Raw genomic sequence first — 18,911 nt, forward strand, 5'->3', positions numbered from 1 at the left:
TCTGGAACAAGGGTTAGATGATGGTTAGGGTTTTATGATATATACATACATATATATAGATTTAAAAGATTTATTAGTAGTTAGTTTACATATAGAAAGTTGTATCTTGTTAAGGTAGTGAATATGCCATCTAATAATTAGGGGTTCAAATCCTTCTACCATCTTATTATTTATATATTTTTATAAAAATTGAGTATACATATATATTTATTATAAAAATTCAATAAAAATTTATTATATATTTTTAGATATATATTTTTAATAAATTTATTACTTATATATAAAAAATTCAATAAAATACATATAAATATATAAAATTGATTATATATATTTATTATTAAAATGCAATAAAAATTTATTATATATGTTTCTAGATATATATTTTTAATAATATTATTACTTATATAAATATATAAAAATTAAATTTTGATAGGAGATATCTGATGGATAAATCCCAAATCTAAATAGATTTTAATTTTAAATTTCAAACTCTTCAAATTTTATAAGGTACTGCTAAACGAGCAAAGGATAGAATTGAGCATGGGTCGGATCGATCAATATCTATATTTATCTTGTAATTAATTAATAATTTCAAATCTATATCCTTCCGGTATCAATCTTGGATCGAATCAGCTTGGACCGAGTCGGATCAAACCGAATCGGGTGATTTGATGAGAGGGGTCGGGCAGGTTGGATTGGGTTGAATCGAGTCGAATCTATGATCAAAATTTTTATAAAAAATAATAAAAAATATATAATCGGATTTGTGTAGCAAGTAACTGAAGGGCAAATTTCAAATCATTGGTGCAAATTTCAAATCCATCCCAAATCGAAATGAGTTTTAATTTTAAATTCTAAAAAATACATAAAGATATACTAGCTTTTCTTGATATAAATGGTTTTATAATTTTAATATGACTTAAGTATAGATAATTAAGTATATACATATATAATTAAGTCTCGATAGGAGATATCGATGGGCAAATCCCAAATCCAAATGAATTTTAATTTTAAATTTTAAACTCTTTTCAAATCTTATAGGATACCACTAAATGAGTTAGGAATATTATTGAGTATGGGTCGGATCGACCAATATCCATAATTATTTTATAAATAATCAAAATTTTATATTTATACCCATCTAGTATCCATCTTGGATCAGATTGGGTTGAATTGAATCGGATCGACTGGGTAAGAGGGATTGGGTTGGGTCGGATTGGGTCGGGTTGAATGGAGTTAGATCTATGATCAAAATTTTTATAAAAATCAATAATATATATATATATATATATATATATATATAATTGACTTTGTGTAGCAAGTACCTGAGAGGCAAATTTAAAATTCATAGGGCCAAATTTCAAATCCATCCCAAATCAAAACGAGTTTTAACTTTTTAAATTCCAAAAACACACAAAGATATATTAACTTTTCTTAATACAAATGATTTTATAATTTTAATGATAAATATGATATTTTGATAATGATAAGTTTATTATTTTGGTAAAACAAGGGATAAAGAGAGAAGGGGGAAAAATTAAGAAGGGAGGGGGAGAAATCTTAATTTATCATCCAAACATAGGATATGATTATTTACATGAAGTTTTTTTTTTTACAAAAAGAATATTTGACATATAATTCTATAGGATCAAATTAATCTTATATCTTATCATGATTTTTTTATCCTAAGTTTAAAAATTCTAGACATCCAAATAGGCCTTTAGTCTTGAAGGAAAGGATAGAATTGTGATTTGCTTTTTCGTTACAAATTCATCACCAAAAGCTTCTAAAATTCATATCTTTTTTCTGTCACAAATTTGTGATGGATTTTTTGTGTCGAATATATTCACCACAAATCCGTCACTGAAAGCAATCAAAAATTTGTATCTTTTTTCCATCATAAATCCGTCACAACTTTGTGATAGATTTTTTATCTCGGATATATCTATCACAAATCTGTTATTGAAAGCAATCAAAAACTTATATTTTTTTTGTGACAGATTTTTTGTGTCGAATATATCTGTCACAAATCTATCACTAAAAGCAGTCAAAAATCTGTATCCTTTTTCCATCACAAATCTATCATAAATTTGTGATGGATTTGTGATTGGTTTTTTGTCAGATATATCCGTCACAAATCCGTTAGTGAAAGCAATCAAAAATCTGTATCTTTTCTGTCATGGATCTGTCACAAATTTATGATGGATTTGTGATGGATTTTTTATGTCGGATATATCCGTCATAAATCCGTCAATGAAAGCTTTCAAAAAATCTGTATCTTTTATCCGTCACAAATCCATCACTATGATGGATTTGTGACGGATCATTTGGTAGCGGATATTTTTGTGACAAATCCATCACTGAAGGTCCAAAAAAAATATTTTGCTTTTCCTTCACAGATCCTTTGCAAATCCATCACAATTTGTGATAGAAAAATTCTGTCACAAATTTTTCGTCACTGATGCCTTGTTTTCTTGTAGTGTTACCGTATCAATGATTAGTTAGCAGTATGAGACCCAAACTATAAGGGGTTAACTCATGTAATTAGTGTTAGATATGTGCCCTAGATGCCAGATTGGCTGACACATTCCTGTACAAATGTAAGGGCAAATTTGTAATTTTGACTATAAATGAATAAAAGGGTTATTCTACTATCACATTGTGTACATTATGTCTGTGATACATCCTTTGAGTTAGTAGGAATGTTAATTCATATTTTCAAGAGTTGAAATTTAAGGCATGAATTTACATAACAACTCATAAACAGCTCCTGACCATAGGATCATCACGAGGATGGTGATCGATCCGGAAGGTTGGTGTACGATCGCTTAGGGTAAATATGTCTTGAGTCTACGGTGTGGAGACACTGAGCGAGAGTACAGGTATTCGTTGAGAACGAGAGTACTGAGCATGACCACCTCGAGCAGTCATAAAGAAGTCTACCTTCTCGTCGATGACTAGCTCGATGCTGCAGCTGTGTGTCTAGTTCTTTGACCTGAGGTGCATCGATAGTTCACCTTGAGTGTGTTATAGTTTGACTACACCATAACTCGGTCTCCTAGCCATTCGGAACCCTGAGATGTATGTTGGCTGTAGCATATTCATTGTAGGAACCAGATTGCATCAAGATGGAATCTATCAACCTCGATAGATGAGAGTAGTCCTATGATGATCGAAAGATTGAGTCCTTAAGCCCATGGCCATGGTAGAGTGAAATAATGAAAAAGAGTTTTCCATTAAGGTTTCACATCGGATTTGGATCGATCGATTGATTCATATGACTAATGTTGGGTTTGACGAGTTCACCTTAACCCTAATTCAGTTGGGACTCATGATAGAGGAACTCAATCCCACAGGTAGCTGTACCGAGAGGTTCGTCTTCATTTCTGATGGGTTGCCACTATATACTGCTAGGTGTCACTGGTGGATTTTGGGAGCAATTAGAATGATCTTGATGATCGATCATTCTAATTGTCTGAATTGGAAGAGTTCTGATCCATCGAAAAGAGTTTCGATGATGTCGATGATGAGATCACGACATGTCTCATTACCATACGGAAATAAACCTAACTGGGTCACACAAACAAGAGTTAGGGTTTGGATGTCATCAATTGAGCTAGCCCAGTTCGATTGATTTGGATTAGATCCAATTAGGTTCAAGGAAATCGTGCTAGCATACGATTGAGCCTAACTTGCTCCTCGTGTAATCTTTTTCATCTCGACTGAGCCAAATATGATTTGACTTACCTAGAGAACCTTAAGAAGGTTTCTCTCAGTCTATCTGGAGCCAGTTCAGAAAAGCCTTGTCTTAATTCATGAGATGAATTTAAGACAACACCTGCTAATTGCTGTCACCTGCCATTTCTGTTTTAGGACATCGGTCAAACGTTGACTTATGGATCTTAAACTGAAGGCCACTTGGCAAGAGGTTATTGGAGAGTTTTTGTGGAGTGTCCACCTGTTAAATTAGGCCTCAAAGTGGGCGCCAAGATCAGATTGGGCGTGCGCCCCAAGTGGATAAGGATAAAGTCCCATGAGATGAGGACTCTGATCCCTTGATCGACTTGGACTGTGGGGCACTAATCTCACTGTGCTTATCCAGTGTTGGCACCAACAGTGGTGGAAATTGAGGAGATTCTTATCTGATATGATCAGATGACATCACTCCACCAATCAGAATTTTTTCAAAATTAATTGAAATTTTCTGATTGGTCGAATGATGTGGCACTGCATGGCGCAGCAGGGTCTATTTAAACCCTGTCTGCGCCTAGGGTTGTGTGATTCTGCTCAATACCCAGCAAAAACGAGATTCCCCTCCACTTCTCCAAGTCCCCTCTGCTCCTCTCTCTCCCCTCTTCACGTCCAAAAAGTTGGACATCCATCTGGTGCTTGTCCAAGGCGTGGTGGCTCTCTGAACAGAAGGTTGCAGGGATTTGTTGAGAAGCTGCTGCTCCAGCTTCAGAAGATCTTTTGAAGATCTTGCAGATCAGATCTAAATCTGATTTTTAGAGCAAAGATTCGCGAGGAGAAGACGATCCAAATCCTTCTCGAGTGGGTACCGATAGAGGCCAGGCGACTGCGTGGCTATTTTTGAACCTCAGGCATTGCTGCGATCATCTACAGAGTAATCTAGTTACCCTAGAGATATTTCTCTAATCCTCAAGTTTTAGATTTAATTTTAAATTAAATATCAGATAATAAGAATCAGATCTAATAGATCTTAGATCTGAAATATCGTAGGATAATTTTTTTTTTTTAAATATTCCGTCTCAGATCTCATTAGATTTGGAAGATCCTATAAGGGAAAAGGCGATTTTTCTTTCAACTGGTATCAGAGCCAGGTTGATGGCTTTATTTCAAATCTAATTTAGATCTGATTTTTATTTTTATTTATCTGATATTAATGGATTTCAGATGTCACATTAGATGTGATTGGATCTGAAATCAGAAAATTTAAAATAAATCTTAGATCTAACATGTATGAGCTGCATGACTAGACTAGGAATAGTTTAAACTATGAATAGTCTTGAAGTTTTATGTTTTAATATGATTAAAATATAAATTAGATCTAATTTATTCTTTGATTTTTTGATGTTATAAATATTATATTTAGATCAAAAAATAAAAAATAAAATTTAATTAATTTATAAGATTGATCTGCTGCATGCCTGGACTAGTTGTAGAATTGTTTTAGTAACTGTCTAGAATAGATTTTATATTGAATAGTTCAATTTAAATCTTATTTTTCAGATGTTACATGTGATGTATCAGATCTGAAAGCATGCTAATTAGATCAGATTTTAATACATGAGATGTATGCAAAGCATGTATAAGTTAGATCTGAAATTATATATGTGATATGTAACTTAGATCTAACTAGTTTTATAGTTAAATCAATATTTCTGATTAAGGTGTTCCTCATGGCCGTCCGGTCATAAGAACAAAGTAGGGTTTAAGACCCTCTCTTTTCATTTAATGGGGTGTTCTTATGGCGTGTAGGGGTGCTGCACGTTTATCCTTAATCAGAAATCAAAATTTACTTTTCTGCAAAACCCTAGATTATGAAATCCTAGGATTTATTTACATATTTTGTTTATAAACTCAAGACTTAATTAATGAATTAAGCTTATAAAATTAAATTAGATCTAAAATTGAGAATTTCAGATTTAAGTTATTTTCATAAAATTGGGTTCGGACTTGGGTAGCTCAATTAGGTCTAGCGGTTGATCAAATCAAATCAAAAGTTGGTTAGGTGGGATCATGAAAGCTAATAATTGACCAGCCTAATAGGATTAAGTCTAGGTCAAGGTCGAATTACATTTAGATGTGACTCGATCAAGTTAAGACCTAATTTGGCTCAGTGGTTAGAGCCTGGATTGTAGGCTAACCCAATTGGTTCTGGTTCGATAATTTGGTGTCTAAGGTAAGTTGGGCAGATGCGACCGAATGGTTTTTAATTGGGAGCTACTCGACTCGAATGCGTTCTTGTCGAGTTAATGGCATATCCCTTCCACCGGTCTCACTAACCTGGCCATATGTGTCGATCCAATTTTAATTTAAGGTGGCTAACAATTCGAGCTAACCCATATCACTAGGTTAGTCTTAATTGTTATGATTATGTCAAGTCAAGTTTAATGAGACCTAAATCAAATCTCCCTAAGAAAATATTAAGTCTAAGGTCTTCCATCATTGTGGATGTGCGGGTCCTTTCCGGGGTTGATTGTTCTTGACTGGTTACAGTGGTTCAGTTGCACCGGGAAGACGCAACCATGTCCATTAGGCATTGGATGCTACGGATTAGAGGATGGGTTGTGCTCAATATTCCGGATACGGTGAGGGACTCAATCAGGAATCTAGTTCGTGTAAATGGTGGGTCTGACTTAACTAAGGATTGGAGCAATATTCTGGGCACAGTGAGCTTCATGAATTAGAGATCAAGTTTTGGGTGCACCATGATTAAAAAATCATTGGACAAGAGTTGTCCACTCATCGATTGATCCATCACCAATAACTGTTAGGGGAGGTGATGAGCCAGTCGGTGAGACCGCACCACCCACTAGAAATCACTAATCACGGAGATTTTCACATCTCTACTTAGGGAGTGTAGGGATATGAGAAAATAGTGGGAGCTTAATTTGTTTAAAAATGAAACTCCTAAATAAATTGGTTAAGTCTGATTACAAAATCTAACTAGAAACTTTTGACTCTCTACAGGAAACATGTCTGCATCCAACCCCCTGACCAAAATACTAGACACCCACAGATTGACTGGACCTAATTTCAAGGACTGGTTGAGGAACTACAGAATTGTTCTGGGTTCCGAGAAACTGACTCATGTCTTGGACCAGGACCTACCTGCCATGCCAGTACGTCCGACTGCTGAACAGAGAGCGTCTCTGGAAAAGTGGACGGATGAAGATAACAAAGCCAGGTACTACATGTTGAGTGCCATATCTGATGACTTGCAGCGCCAGCATGAGAATATTATGACTACCCGCCAAATGTTGGCTCACTTACAAGAGTTGTTTGGTGAACAAAGTTGCGCAGCCAAGTATCAAGTCTGCCAAAGGCTTTTTAAGGCTAAAATGCGTGATGGGCAGTCAGTCCAAGATCATTGTTTGACAATGATTAAGGACCTTGAGGAGCTTGAGAAGCTCGGTATCATCTTAGACAAAAATTTTCAGATTGATGTGATCTTTCAGTTTTTGTCCGATGCATATGGTCAGTTCATCATGAACTTTCATATGCATAAGATGCAGTGTACCTTGGCTGAGTTAATGAACATGTTGGTTACGGCTGAGCTTTTTTTGAAGAGTTTAAAAGGTTCAGTCCTTAGTGTGGAGTGGACTTCTTCCAAGAGAAAGTCTTTTGGAAAGAAGAAGAAGTCTGCGAAGAAGTAGAAGGTGGATGGAAAGAAGAAGAAGACGGAACCGAAGAAGAAGGCTGCTGAAAAGGAAAAATGTTTCCACTGCAATTCAGACGGCCAATGAAAACGGAACTGTCTTCAGTACCTGGCCACCCTGAAGAACAAGAAGGATGGTCCTTCTGGAGGAATGTTTGTTATAGAATCTAATCTTACGGTTTCCTCTGCATCCAGTTGGGTACTTGATTCTAGTTTTAGTGCTCATTTGTGCACTTCTATGCAGGGTCTTGAGGAGAGCAGGAGGCTGAGGGATGGGGATATGATCCTACGCATCGGGAACGGAGCAAGAGTTGCTGCTATGGCCGTGGGAACCTACCCTCTGCAATTACCGTTAGGATTAAATTTAGTTCTTAGAGACTGTTATTATGTGCCTGCAGCAAGCAGGAATTTGATTTCTGTTTCATGTTTAGCACAAGAAGGCTATGTAATTAGCTTTCATAAGGACCATTGTAACATATTTTATGAAAATAATAAAGTTGTAAATGGTTTTCTTATTAATGGTCTCTATCAGCTACATATTGATGTATCTGTATTTAATATCGAGCAAAATGTGAATGTCATAAGAATTAAAAGGCCTAGAGATAGTCTAAATGATAGGTATCTGTGGCACCTAAGGTTAGGTCATATATCGGAAGACAGGGTTAACAAATTGGAGAAATTCGGGCTATTGAGTCTGTTGACTTTCGAGTCATATCCAGTTTGTGAATCATGCCTTCAAGGCAAAATGACCAAGCTTCCTTTTGTGGGATATGGAGAAAGGGCCGTAGACCTATTTGCCCTAGTACATACAGATGTGTGCGGCCCATTTAATGTGCCAACTAGAGGCAACTATGTCTACTTCATTACCTTTACCGATGATATGTTTAGGTACGGGTATGTGTTTCTAATGAAATACAAGTTTGAAGCCTTTGAAAAGTTCAAAGAATTTAGACATGAGGTAGAAAAATAAACAGAAAAACCCATTAAGGTTCTTCGATCAGATCGAGGAGGTGAATACCTTAGTCAGGAGTTCCTAGAGTATCTTAAGGACAATGGCATAGTCTCTCAATGGACTCTATCTGGAACGTCACAACTCAATGGAGTTTCAGAACGGAAGAACCGGATCCTATTAGATATGGTCCGTTCCATGATGAGCTTCACGGACCTCCCTGAGTTTTTTTGAGGACATTGTCTTATGACAGCAATATATGTATTGAATAGGGTTTCCTCTAAAACCGTTCCTACCACACCGTATGAGATATGGCATGGTAAGAAGCCAAGTCTGAGTCATCTCAGAATTTGGGGTTGTCCGGCTCATGTCAAGAGACAGTAGGCGGACAAGTTAGAGTTCAGGTCTTTTAGAGCTCGGTTCATAGGATATCCTAAAGAGTCATTAGGATACTATTTCTATATTCCGGAAGATCACAATGTGATTGTGAATCGACATGCTATTTTTCTTGAAAAATAATTTATTCAAGATAGTGGCATCAGAAGAATAATTAAGGTCTCTCAAGAGAAACGAGCTAAAGAACCTGAGGAACCCAATCAATTAGAACCAGTCCTAACACAACCTCTTCCACCTCGTAGATCGACTAGGGTTTTCCATCCTCCTAAAAGGTACTTAGGTACCATACAAGAAGATGTAGAGGAAATGTTCCTCACGAAAAATGGGGCTCATGGTGATGACCCCAAGACCTATGACGAGACGATATCAGATATCGACTCCGAGAAATGGTTAGAAGCAATGAGATCAGAAATTGACTCGATGCACTCAAACCATGTCTGGACCTTGGTAGATCCACCTGAAGGTATTGTACCTATTAGGTGTAAATGGATCTTGAAGAGAAAGATAGGTGCAGATGGAAATGTGGAGACATTCAAGGCTAGGCTCGTAGCGAAAGGTTATAGTCAGTGCGAAGGCATTGACTATCAGGATACCTTCTCACCCGTAGCCATGCTAAAATCCATCCGCACATTGCTTGCTGTTGCAGCCTATTTCGATATGAAATATAGCAGATGGACGTGAAAATGGCGTTCTTAAATGGATATCTTGAGGAAGATATCTATATGGAACAGTCGCTTGGTTTCACATCCAGTGATGATGATCACAAGGTCTGCAAGCTGCAAAGGTCCATTTATGGACTTAAGCAAGTATCTCGGAGCTGGAATACTCGTTTCAATGATGTGATCAAAATATTTGGTTTTATCAAGAACGAGGAGGAACCATGTGTGTTCAAGAAGGTCAGTGGGAGCGCAGTTGTCTTCCTCGTACTGTATGTAGATGTCATCCTCCTAATTGGGAATGATATTTTCATGTTGACCTCAGTCAAAATATGGTTGTCTAAGGAGTTCTCTATGAAAGATCTAGGAGAGGCATCCTTTATATTGGATATTAAGGTCTATAGAGATAGACCAAATAGGATGCTGGGACTTTTACAGAAGATGTACATAGAGGAGGTGCTAAAAAGATTTAGCATGGAAAACTCCAAAAGAGGTTTAGTATCTTTTAGACATGGCATTCATCTCTCCAAGAAGATGTGCCCTAGCACACCTGAGGAGATTGAACGCATGAGCAAGATCCTTTATGCTTCCGCAATAGGGAGCCTCATGTATGCTATGCTATGTACACGACCTGACATAGCCCATGCTGTGAGTGTCACAAGCAGATATCAGTCGAATCCAGACGAAGAGCACTGGACTTCTGTGAAATGTATCCTTAAGTACTTGAGAAGGACTAAAGATATGTTTCTAGTCTTTGGGAATGGAGAACTCCAGGTTCAGGGATTTACAGACTCAGACTTTATGTCTGATATAGATGATCGAAAGTCGACATCTGGGAGTCTTCATTTGCAATGGTGGTGCAGTCAGCTGGAAGAGTTTCAAGCAAACGGTGATTGCTGATTCCACCATGGAGGCAGAGTATATTACTGCATCGGAAGCTGCGAAGGAGGTATTCTGGTACAAGAAATTTGCCGCAGAGCTTGGAGTGATGTCATCGGATGCCATCCCTCTTTACTGCGACAATAATGGCACCATAGCCCTAGCTAAGGAGCCAAGGTCTTACCAGAAGTCCAAGCATATCGAGTGGCGATTCCATTTGATCCGTGATTATCTCGAAAAAGATTATGTCGAGGTTAAGAAAGTCGACTCCACAGACAATGTGGCAGATCCACTGACAAAGCCATTAGGCCAGCAGAAGATCGAAGCCCACCTTGAGAAGATGGGACTTAGATACGTAGCCAATTGACATTAGGTCAAGTGGGAGTTTGTTAGATATGTGTCCTAGATGCCAGATTGGCTGACACATTTCTGTACAAATGTAAGGGCAAGTTTATAATTTTGACTATAAATGAATAAAATGGTTATTCTGCTATCACATTGTGTACATTATGTTTGTGATACATCCTTTGAGTTAGTAGGTATGTTAATTCATATTTTCAAAAGTTGAAAATTTAAGACATGAATTTACATAACTAACTCATAAACAGCTCCTGACAATAGGATCATCATGAGGATGGTGATCGATCTGGAAGGTTGGTATACGATCGCTTCCTTAGGGTAGATGTGTCTTGAGTCTACGGTGTGGAGACACCGAGCGAGAGTACAGGTATTCGTTGAGAACGAGAGTACTGAGCGTGACCACCTCGAGCAGTTATAAGGAAGTCTATTTTCTCGTCGATGACTAGCTCGATGCTGCAGCTGTGTGTCTAGTTCTTTGACCTGAGGTGCATCAACAGTTCACCTTGAGTGTGTTATAGTTTGACTACATAACTCGGTCTCCTAGCTATTCGGAACCCTGAGGTGTATGTTGGCTGTAGTATATTCATTGTAGGAACCAGATTGCATCAAGATGGGATCTATCAATCTCGGTAGATGAGAGTAGTCCTATGATGATCGAAAGATCGAGTCCTTAAGCCTATGGCCATGGCAGAGTGAAATAATGGAAAAGAATTTTCCATTAAGGTTTCACATCAGACTTGGATCGATCGATTGATTCATATGACTGATGTTGGGTTTGACGAGTTCACCTTAACCCTAATTCAGTCGGGACTCATGATAGAGGAACTCAATCATACAGGTAGCTGCACCGAGAGGTTCGTCTTCATTTCTGATGGGTTGCCACCATATACTGCTAGATGTCACTGGTGGATTTTGGGAACAATTAGAATGATCTTGATGATCGATCATTCTAATTGTCTGAATCAGAAGAGTTCTGGTCCATCGAAAAGAGTTTCGATGATGTCGATGATGAGATCACGACATGTTTTATTACCATACGGAAATGAACCTAACTGGGTCACACAAACAAGAGTTAGGGTCTGGATGTCATCAATTGAGCTAGCCCAGTTCGATTGATTTGGATTAGATCCAATTAGGTTCAAGAAAATCGTGCTAGCACACGATTGAGCCTAACTTTCTCCTCGTGCAATCTTTTTCATCTCGACTGAGCCAAATGTGATTTGACTCACCTAGAGAACCTTAAGAAGGTTTCTCTCAGTCTGACTGGAGCCAATCCAGTTCAGAAAAGTCTTGTCTTAATTCATGAGATGAATTTAAGACAACCTGCTAATTGTTATCATTTGCCATTTTTGTTTTAGGACATCGGTCAAACGTTGACTTATGGATTTTAAACTGAAGGCCACTTGACAAGAGATTATTGGAGAGTTTTTGTGGAGTGTCCACCTACTAAATTAGGCCTCAAAGTGGGCGCCAAGATCAGATTGGGCGTGCGCCCCAAGTGGATAAGGATAAAGTCCCATGAGATGAGGACTCTGATCCCTTGATCGACTTGGACTGTGGGGCGCCAATCTCACTGTGCTTATCCAGTGTTGGCGCCAACAGTGGTGGAAATTGAAGGGATTCTTATCTGATATGATCAGATGACATCACTCCACCAATTAGAATTTTTTTAGAATTAATTAGAATTTTCTGATTGGTCGAATGATGTGGCACTGCATGGCGCAGCAGGGTCTATTTAAACTCTGTCTGCGCCTAGGGTTGTGTGATTCTGCTTAATACCCAGCAAAAACGAGATTTCCCTCCACTTCTCCAAGTCCCCTCTGCTCCTCTCTCTCCCCTCTTCACGTCCAAGTTGGACGTCCATCTGGTGCTTGTTCAAGGCGTGGTGGCTCTTTGAACAGAAGGTTGCAGGGATTTGTTGAGAAGCTGCTGCTCCAGCTTCAGAAGATCTTTTGAAGATCTTGCAGATCAGATCTAGATCTGATTTTTGGAGCAAAGATTCGCGAGGAGAAGACGATCCAGATCCTGCTCGAGTGGATACCGATAGAGGCCAGACGACTGCGTGGCTATTTTTGAACCTCGGACATTGCTGCGATCATCTACAGGGTAATCTAGTTATCCTAGAGGTATTTCTCTAATCCTCAAGTTTTAGATTTAATTTTAGATTAAATATCAGATAATAAGAATCAGATCTAATAGATCTTAGATCTGAAATATCATAGGATAATTTTTTTTTTTTAAATATTCCATCCCAAATCTCATTAGATCTGGAAGATCCTACAAGGGAAAAGGCGGTTTTCCCTTCAATTAGGTGGTGGTGTTTTGTTCCTGTTTGTACCAATGTTTGTGGACTAATGTTTTCTTTAAGTTTAACCTGGAGGGCTTGTGATGGTTTTGTGATGTAAACGGCTGCACTACAAAAGTGTTTGGTGATTATGAACTCATATGAAAAAGTGCGTTTAATTTGGATTTTGGGTAAAAATGAAATAAATTGTGGGCGTATCCATTTTAGGTGATGCAAAATTTTTTGTTCAAATGCATTAACCTAAAAATATGGGCCTTCTAAAGCATGTGTTTATTAAGTCAATTTATCTAGAAGCCTTACCTGTTTGGTTTTTTCATTATAATTGATATTTCTTGAATTTTTGAACTGGGAGCAACACAAATCATGTGGCTCTTTGACATCTACTTTTAGCCTGAAAGATGAATACAATGCCTAACATAAATTTTTCATTATAATTGTTGTCTTCTTCCCCCTTCTAGACTGTTTCCAAATCTAGGAAAAATCAAAGGTGGCATACATGATAAAGAGTCAAGAAAGATTGATCTTTCTAGAATTCTGAAACTCTATTTGCAGTATACAAAATACTGGATCCTCAGAAGCGAAAAAAATGGGTACAATACCGAGACGCGGTAGATGCCAAGCGGTCGCAATTCTGGTATCAAGGTGGTACCAAGGAAATAGACCACCAAGAGATAACTTCCAGTTTCTTTCCTCTTTTATTCATCCAATGATTTTAGTTGGCATGTATTAAAGAAACATGTCTTTCCTCGTTGGGAGCACCTATCCTTATCAAAAAACTATACTTGTTTGGAGTGACAATAGGATCCTTAGATTTAGGTCATCTAGAAATCTAGGTGGTGATTCTGTGTTCTAGGATAGTAGCACTTCAGGGGACTATGCTTATACTTGGAATTGTTAATTTTTTCTAGTACAATCTTCGACTATTGCCAACCCTTAATTGCTAGGGAAGGGTTGATGGATGATTATGGTTATGGTCTTTGACTTTTCTTGGTTACAAATATTCATGTATATTAAACTCTAATGTTCCATTATATCTACCTGGAGTCCTTTATTTCTTTGTGCAATTCTCAAAAATTTTGTAATGTGCTGAACAATCAATTTGTCAGTCTTATCTTTCCATAGCTGGACACAACTTCACTAAAGAAAAGCTGAAACAAGTTGTAATCTCTACCATGCATTATGAATTGGGAATTTAAATGATTTAGAAGCAATCTTCATGCATGTTCAACATGAGTTCTTGAAGTATTAATTCTTGATTAAGCCTGATGAATTATGACCATATGATGTCTCATTCTAGTTGTTTACAGTCATTGGATGTGGATGATTTAAACCTGAGAGATATTCGTCCAAACTTTGAGCACCATGAAATGTTTCCCTCTCAAACTAATACAGGTCAAATATTTTCTTGAATATACATATCCTTTTTCTATGTTGCTTGTTACTATGAAAACTGCAGTCCTGTAAATTAGTTTTGTCCCTGTGAAATCATTAGCTATTTGCTTTGTTACCTGGAGGGGTTCATCTTGTGTTCTTTTCCTTGCAGATGGTTCTATGGTGAAATCAGAAAAAAGTTAACTAGGCTGAGGTGGTGGATTCTAGATGCTGGGCAATTTTTAAAATGGTCAGTTTGTTGGCCGCCTTGGTCTTCACAGCTAAGGTGTCTTTTAGTTTTCTAAAAAAACGGTGGTCCAGAGTACAAGGCTCCTATAATTGTAGGGTCTGGGGAGGGTCTGGTGTATGGTTTTATCTTCATATGCAGAGAGGTTGTTCCCATATTTCAATCCTGTGACTTCCAAGTCACAATGAAGCAACCTTAACATTGTGCCTAGGCTCGCCCTCTGCATTTTTTGGTTTCCTAGGAAGGTTTCTGTTTGATATTATTGGTACCTTGTGGTTAATGTGGAGTTTTTGGGTTTTTCCTTTCTATATTTTAAGGCAGGTAGGTGTGTCTTTAGCTGTTCTATGTTCAGGAGGAAAGATATTATGCTCCTTTTTACCTTGTTACCTGCATTTAGTCTGTTGTAATCAAATGCAATTATAGGTGATGTGATCCCATCATTTCTCTGAAAAAGAGGGTTTTTTGGGGTGCAGAGATCAGTTTCATATAAGCATATATGTGCGCGACTTGAGTAGGGTGACATGAGGACAATATCAGGTGTTTCATAAGCTCATATTGAATGTATTTATGTTTTTGACTGATCACATAAGGCCCACCCATAAGTTTCTCAGGATCCCAAATTGCATGGTCATGGGGTTCCATGTTGGTAACTTGTGATCCAAAATTCTAAATATTACTATCTTCATGTGCAAGGACTCCATCCATCTTCACTATTATATCCTAAATACATTCCATTCTACTTCAGAGTCAAACAAACATAGGTTAAAATTTCAAGTACTATTTTCATCCTACAGCATGTGATATGCTCTACATTCTTGTCTCATCTAATGTGCATTTCATTCTTTTAGACTATGGTGTTAGATAATTTGTATGATTGTTTATTTCACATCAATATAATTTTGGGTCAGACAATAGGCAAGGATGAACAGAATGTGCCTCTTGCGATCCTGAAATGCTGAAAGATAGGGCTCTTTATTTTTCTTTTGTTCCCTTCAAAGTTCATCTTAAGAATAGCAAAGGGATAGGCCTCTTTTGGCTCAGTTATGTGCTCTGCTGCATTTGTTCTGATCTTAGCCACCAGTGTAATATGTATCTGAAATTGCCATCTAGTTTTTTCATTCCATTTAATGCTTTAATGCCTTTTTGCTTTTGCATATGCTTTATTTTCTAGCAATGAAACTCTTTATGTGAGTATTGTTACTTGATCATTGTTAGTGGGCATGCTGTAGTTCTCCATAACATGCTTGAGTGCTTGCCTATCTGCATCCATTTGGGCTTGCTTCCACCAAGCTTTGTTTTTTAGTTCATGTTTTGTCAACTGTAAGTTGTCCACCTTTACTCACACTAAAAAGCACATAGAATCCCCTTTTTGGTTGCTGATGAATCCTCTGGTCATCTTTTTCTTGCAGAATTTGTGCAAGTCATCTCGTTCACACCTGAAAATGCGTGTATGGGAGTGTGGTGCGGGTATACTGAAAGCTATTGTTTTCTATGTGTGTGCATGTGTTTATCCATGTGAGGGAGTGAGAGAGAAGGGCTGAGTGGTGATGGTGGTTTGGATCTACTTTCTCAAGAGCAGAAATATTCTAAAGCTTCTTTCATCTTCTCAATGATGTTACCCAGCATAGAGTGCAACACCTCCCCGGGGGTACTATATTGTAGGAACAATATGTCGTCCTAACTTGGTTGTATACCATATTCTTTTGTATGAGCAGGTATGGAGTTGTTTACAAATCATGCTGAGTGTCCTGTGTCCTGATTGTGGTCACAGAGTCTTGAAGTCTGAATTTTGTTATCACGTGATTGTTTTATGAACAATTGAATTTCTAAATTATTTTTAAATTGCAGGAGCAACTCTAGCCTGTGGGACTGTAGCTTGTGCACTTGTTGTTGCAGCAGTTCTAGAGGGCTGCACTGAAAGGACATGCTTGGTATCACCATGTAATTTCGAAGTTGTTGTGTTCATTTTATTCTCTTCTGTATGCTTTTCCCTTTCTTATCATTAATTCTATACTTTTGGCAAATGTTCTTTTAAACCAGACATGCATTGTTGATTTGCCTGGTGAGCCACTGGAGATTGAGTGGAGGAAGGAAGACAATCATGTTTACATGACAGGCCCTGCAGAGGTAGTGTTTTATGGATTTGTCCCCCTTTAGCGCGGTGTTTAGATTAGTTTCTATGACCTTTGCTCCAAGAGGAGATGATAAATGAGTCCAATTGAAAGGTGTTCTGGATAATTATCTGCAACATGTAAATTAATGTATGTAAACTGTCAGAAATTTTGTGACTCGTAGTTTACATGACGGCATGTTACTTGTAAATTGAAGCTACAGTCAGTTTGCTATAGCCACTTGGCGTAATTTGTGGCCAGTAACTTCTTCCGGACAAAGTTGCTACCTGACAGCTGTATGCTGTTCTTCTTATGCGGTGTTCAGGGTTCTGATGGTGCATGGACCAAAAACGGTTGTTTCATGATGCATCTCCACATTTCCCGAGGTTTGGCGCTTCTTTCAGCTATATGACCTCTGTGTTTAGAATTCTTTCCCTATCAACTGTATTGTTTCTATATGTAGAACTGTTTCCTAATATGAACATTTAGAATCCTTTTTGACTGTTAACTCTCTAAACTCACCAATGTTTATGCATTTCCTACCATATTCTATGTTTCATTGTTTATAGACCGCATGCATCGCACGTGCCATACTTTAGTATATTCTGATTAAAATTCAAAGAACTTCCTGCTTGGATCTAGATTCTGAGCTCATTATGTTGTATCATATTAGCACCTGATTCAAATGGGCTACTCAGATATGCTTTTGACGTGCTGTATTCTCTTGACTTGTTGGCAGACACATTTGTTGTCAAATTGTGGTTGTCTCCTTTTCTAGTGTAAGTTATTGTCCTCTGGATTTTGTTGCTGGATGTAATTGCCCGATTCTTTGTTAGAATGCCATGGCTCGAGCACTCAGTTCTATCTCTTATTGTCCTCCACTTTGTAGGCCCTGATCTGTTTTTTAAAGAGCTGATCCTTACATGTGCGGGTTGGACTTGGAGGAGGGTCTCCCTTTTATGGAATGCAAATTGAGCACATACCAGGACCACAACGTTCCCTTCTTACCTGTTAAAACATTTATTAGTATCGTATGTAGGCTAACGATAGAATGACTTCAAGGTTCAACAACAGCTTCGATATTGATCGGTAGAGTAATTCTTTGTATACTACATCCGATATAGAAAAAATGTACTGTCTTATTTGATTGGACTACGTAGTCACCGTTTTCTAAGATACATTTAATGTATGTAGGTTTGTTTTTTTGTTTGAAATTTTGAATGATGAAAATATCTTTTTTTTCTGAAGAAACTATGACATACTGTGGTCATACTATGACATTTTGCATTCAAATTATGATTTCTTGTATAAAAGATGTCATAAAAAAGAAAGAGATATTTTTATCATTTAAAAAATTCTTAAATTTTCAATAATGAAAATGTTCTTTGATCTATTTCTAAAAGAAAATTTATGATATAATGTACGTAGAAAGTCATAGTTTGACCCAGGATGTCATAATATGACGGTATGATATCATAATTTTTTTTAAAAAAAAGGAGTATTTTCGTCATTTAAAATTTTAAATAAAAAATAAAACGGTAAGCATTAAATATGCTATTAAATGTATTAAAAAATAGTGGCTATGTATGTCAATGTGCTTAGATGGTGTGCTCCATGTCAATTTTATTGCATCGCATGTGGTGCACAAAGATTTTTTCTTGGTCGGTATGTTTATTACATTGTTGGGACATCGGAATATTTGTTGGAAAGATAGGTTTTGCAGGTTGTTCAGCAAGGGTCAACTGTCATAAAATCTGGATGAAGAAGCTGAGTTGGACATGAAGTATAGATATCGATCAGCTGTTCAACGTGAGGAGGACCATTAGGGAACCTGATTTTGGTCAATATCAGGCTTCTCAGCGAGCATGTCTTTCAGTGGGATTGAGTAGTTCTCGATTTGTGACCTTGGGGCTGTTTTTTAATGAGCACGGTGAAATTGAATTTTGCAGCTTGATGGTTGGCGAAGAAAGAAAAATAAATTATTCAGTAAGTTAGAGACTATAACTGATGTGCTTGGTCAATATGTTTCTCCTTTATTTATTTGCTCGCCATGTAGTGAAATACCTAACTGTTGGAATGCAATCAAATCCTACGTGGCTATTAGATGGAGAGATGCACAGGGCGATGTTAGGCTTTTATTGGTAATTAAATATGAGTAACATTACAACTGAGAAGCTGTTCACAGGCAAAATGGTAATTCATGGTTTTGTTCATGGTGCATGTGATTTGAAGATA

At 37.4% G+C, this 18,911-nt stretch overlaps 1 protein-coding gene across 4 annotated transcripts in view; it reads left to right on the forward strand.

The window, feature by feature from the left end:
• Nucleotides 1-17,788, forward strand: part of LOC105032832 (diaminopimelate epimerase, chloroplastic) — a 72,609-nt gene extending 54,821 nt beyond the window's left edge. The window contains exons 5-9 of one of the 4 annotated variants that reach the window (XM_073244821.1): nt 15,975-16,280; nt 16,414-16,506; nt 16,606-17,062; nt 17,416-17,455; nt 17,566-17,788. The gene's annotated coding sequence lies outside the window, so the exon portion shown is untranslated. Of the gene's footprint in view, nt 1-14,490; nt 14,569-15,974; nt 16,281-16,413; nt 16,507-16,605; nt 17,194-17,415; nt 17,456-17,565 lie in introns of those variants that run through there. The other 3 variants (XM_073244822.1, XM_073244820.1, XM_073244823.1) reach the window with 3 other exon arrangements.
• Nucleotides 17,789-18,911: the final 1,123 nt, after the last annotated feature.

This window comes from Elaeis guineensis, chromosome 10, assembly GCF_000442705.2.
Source record: "Elaeis guineensis isolate ETL-2024a chromosome 10, EG11, whole genome shotgun sequence".
Lineage (NCBI taxonomy): Eukaryota > Viridiplantae > Streptophyta > Magnoliopsida > Arecales > Arecaceae > Elaeis > Elaeis guineensis.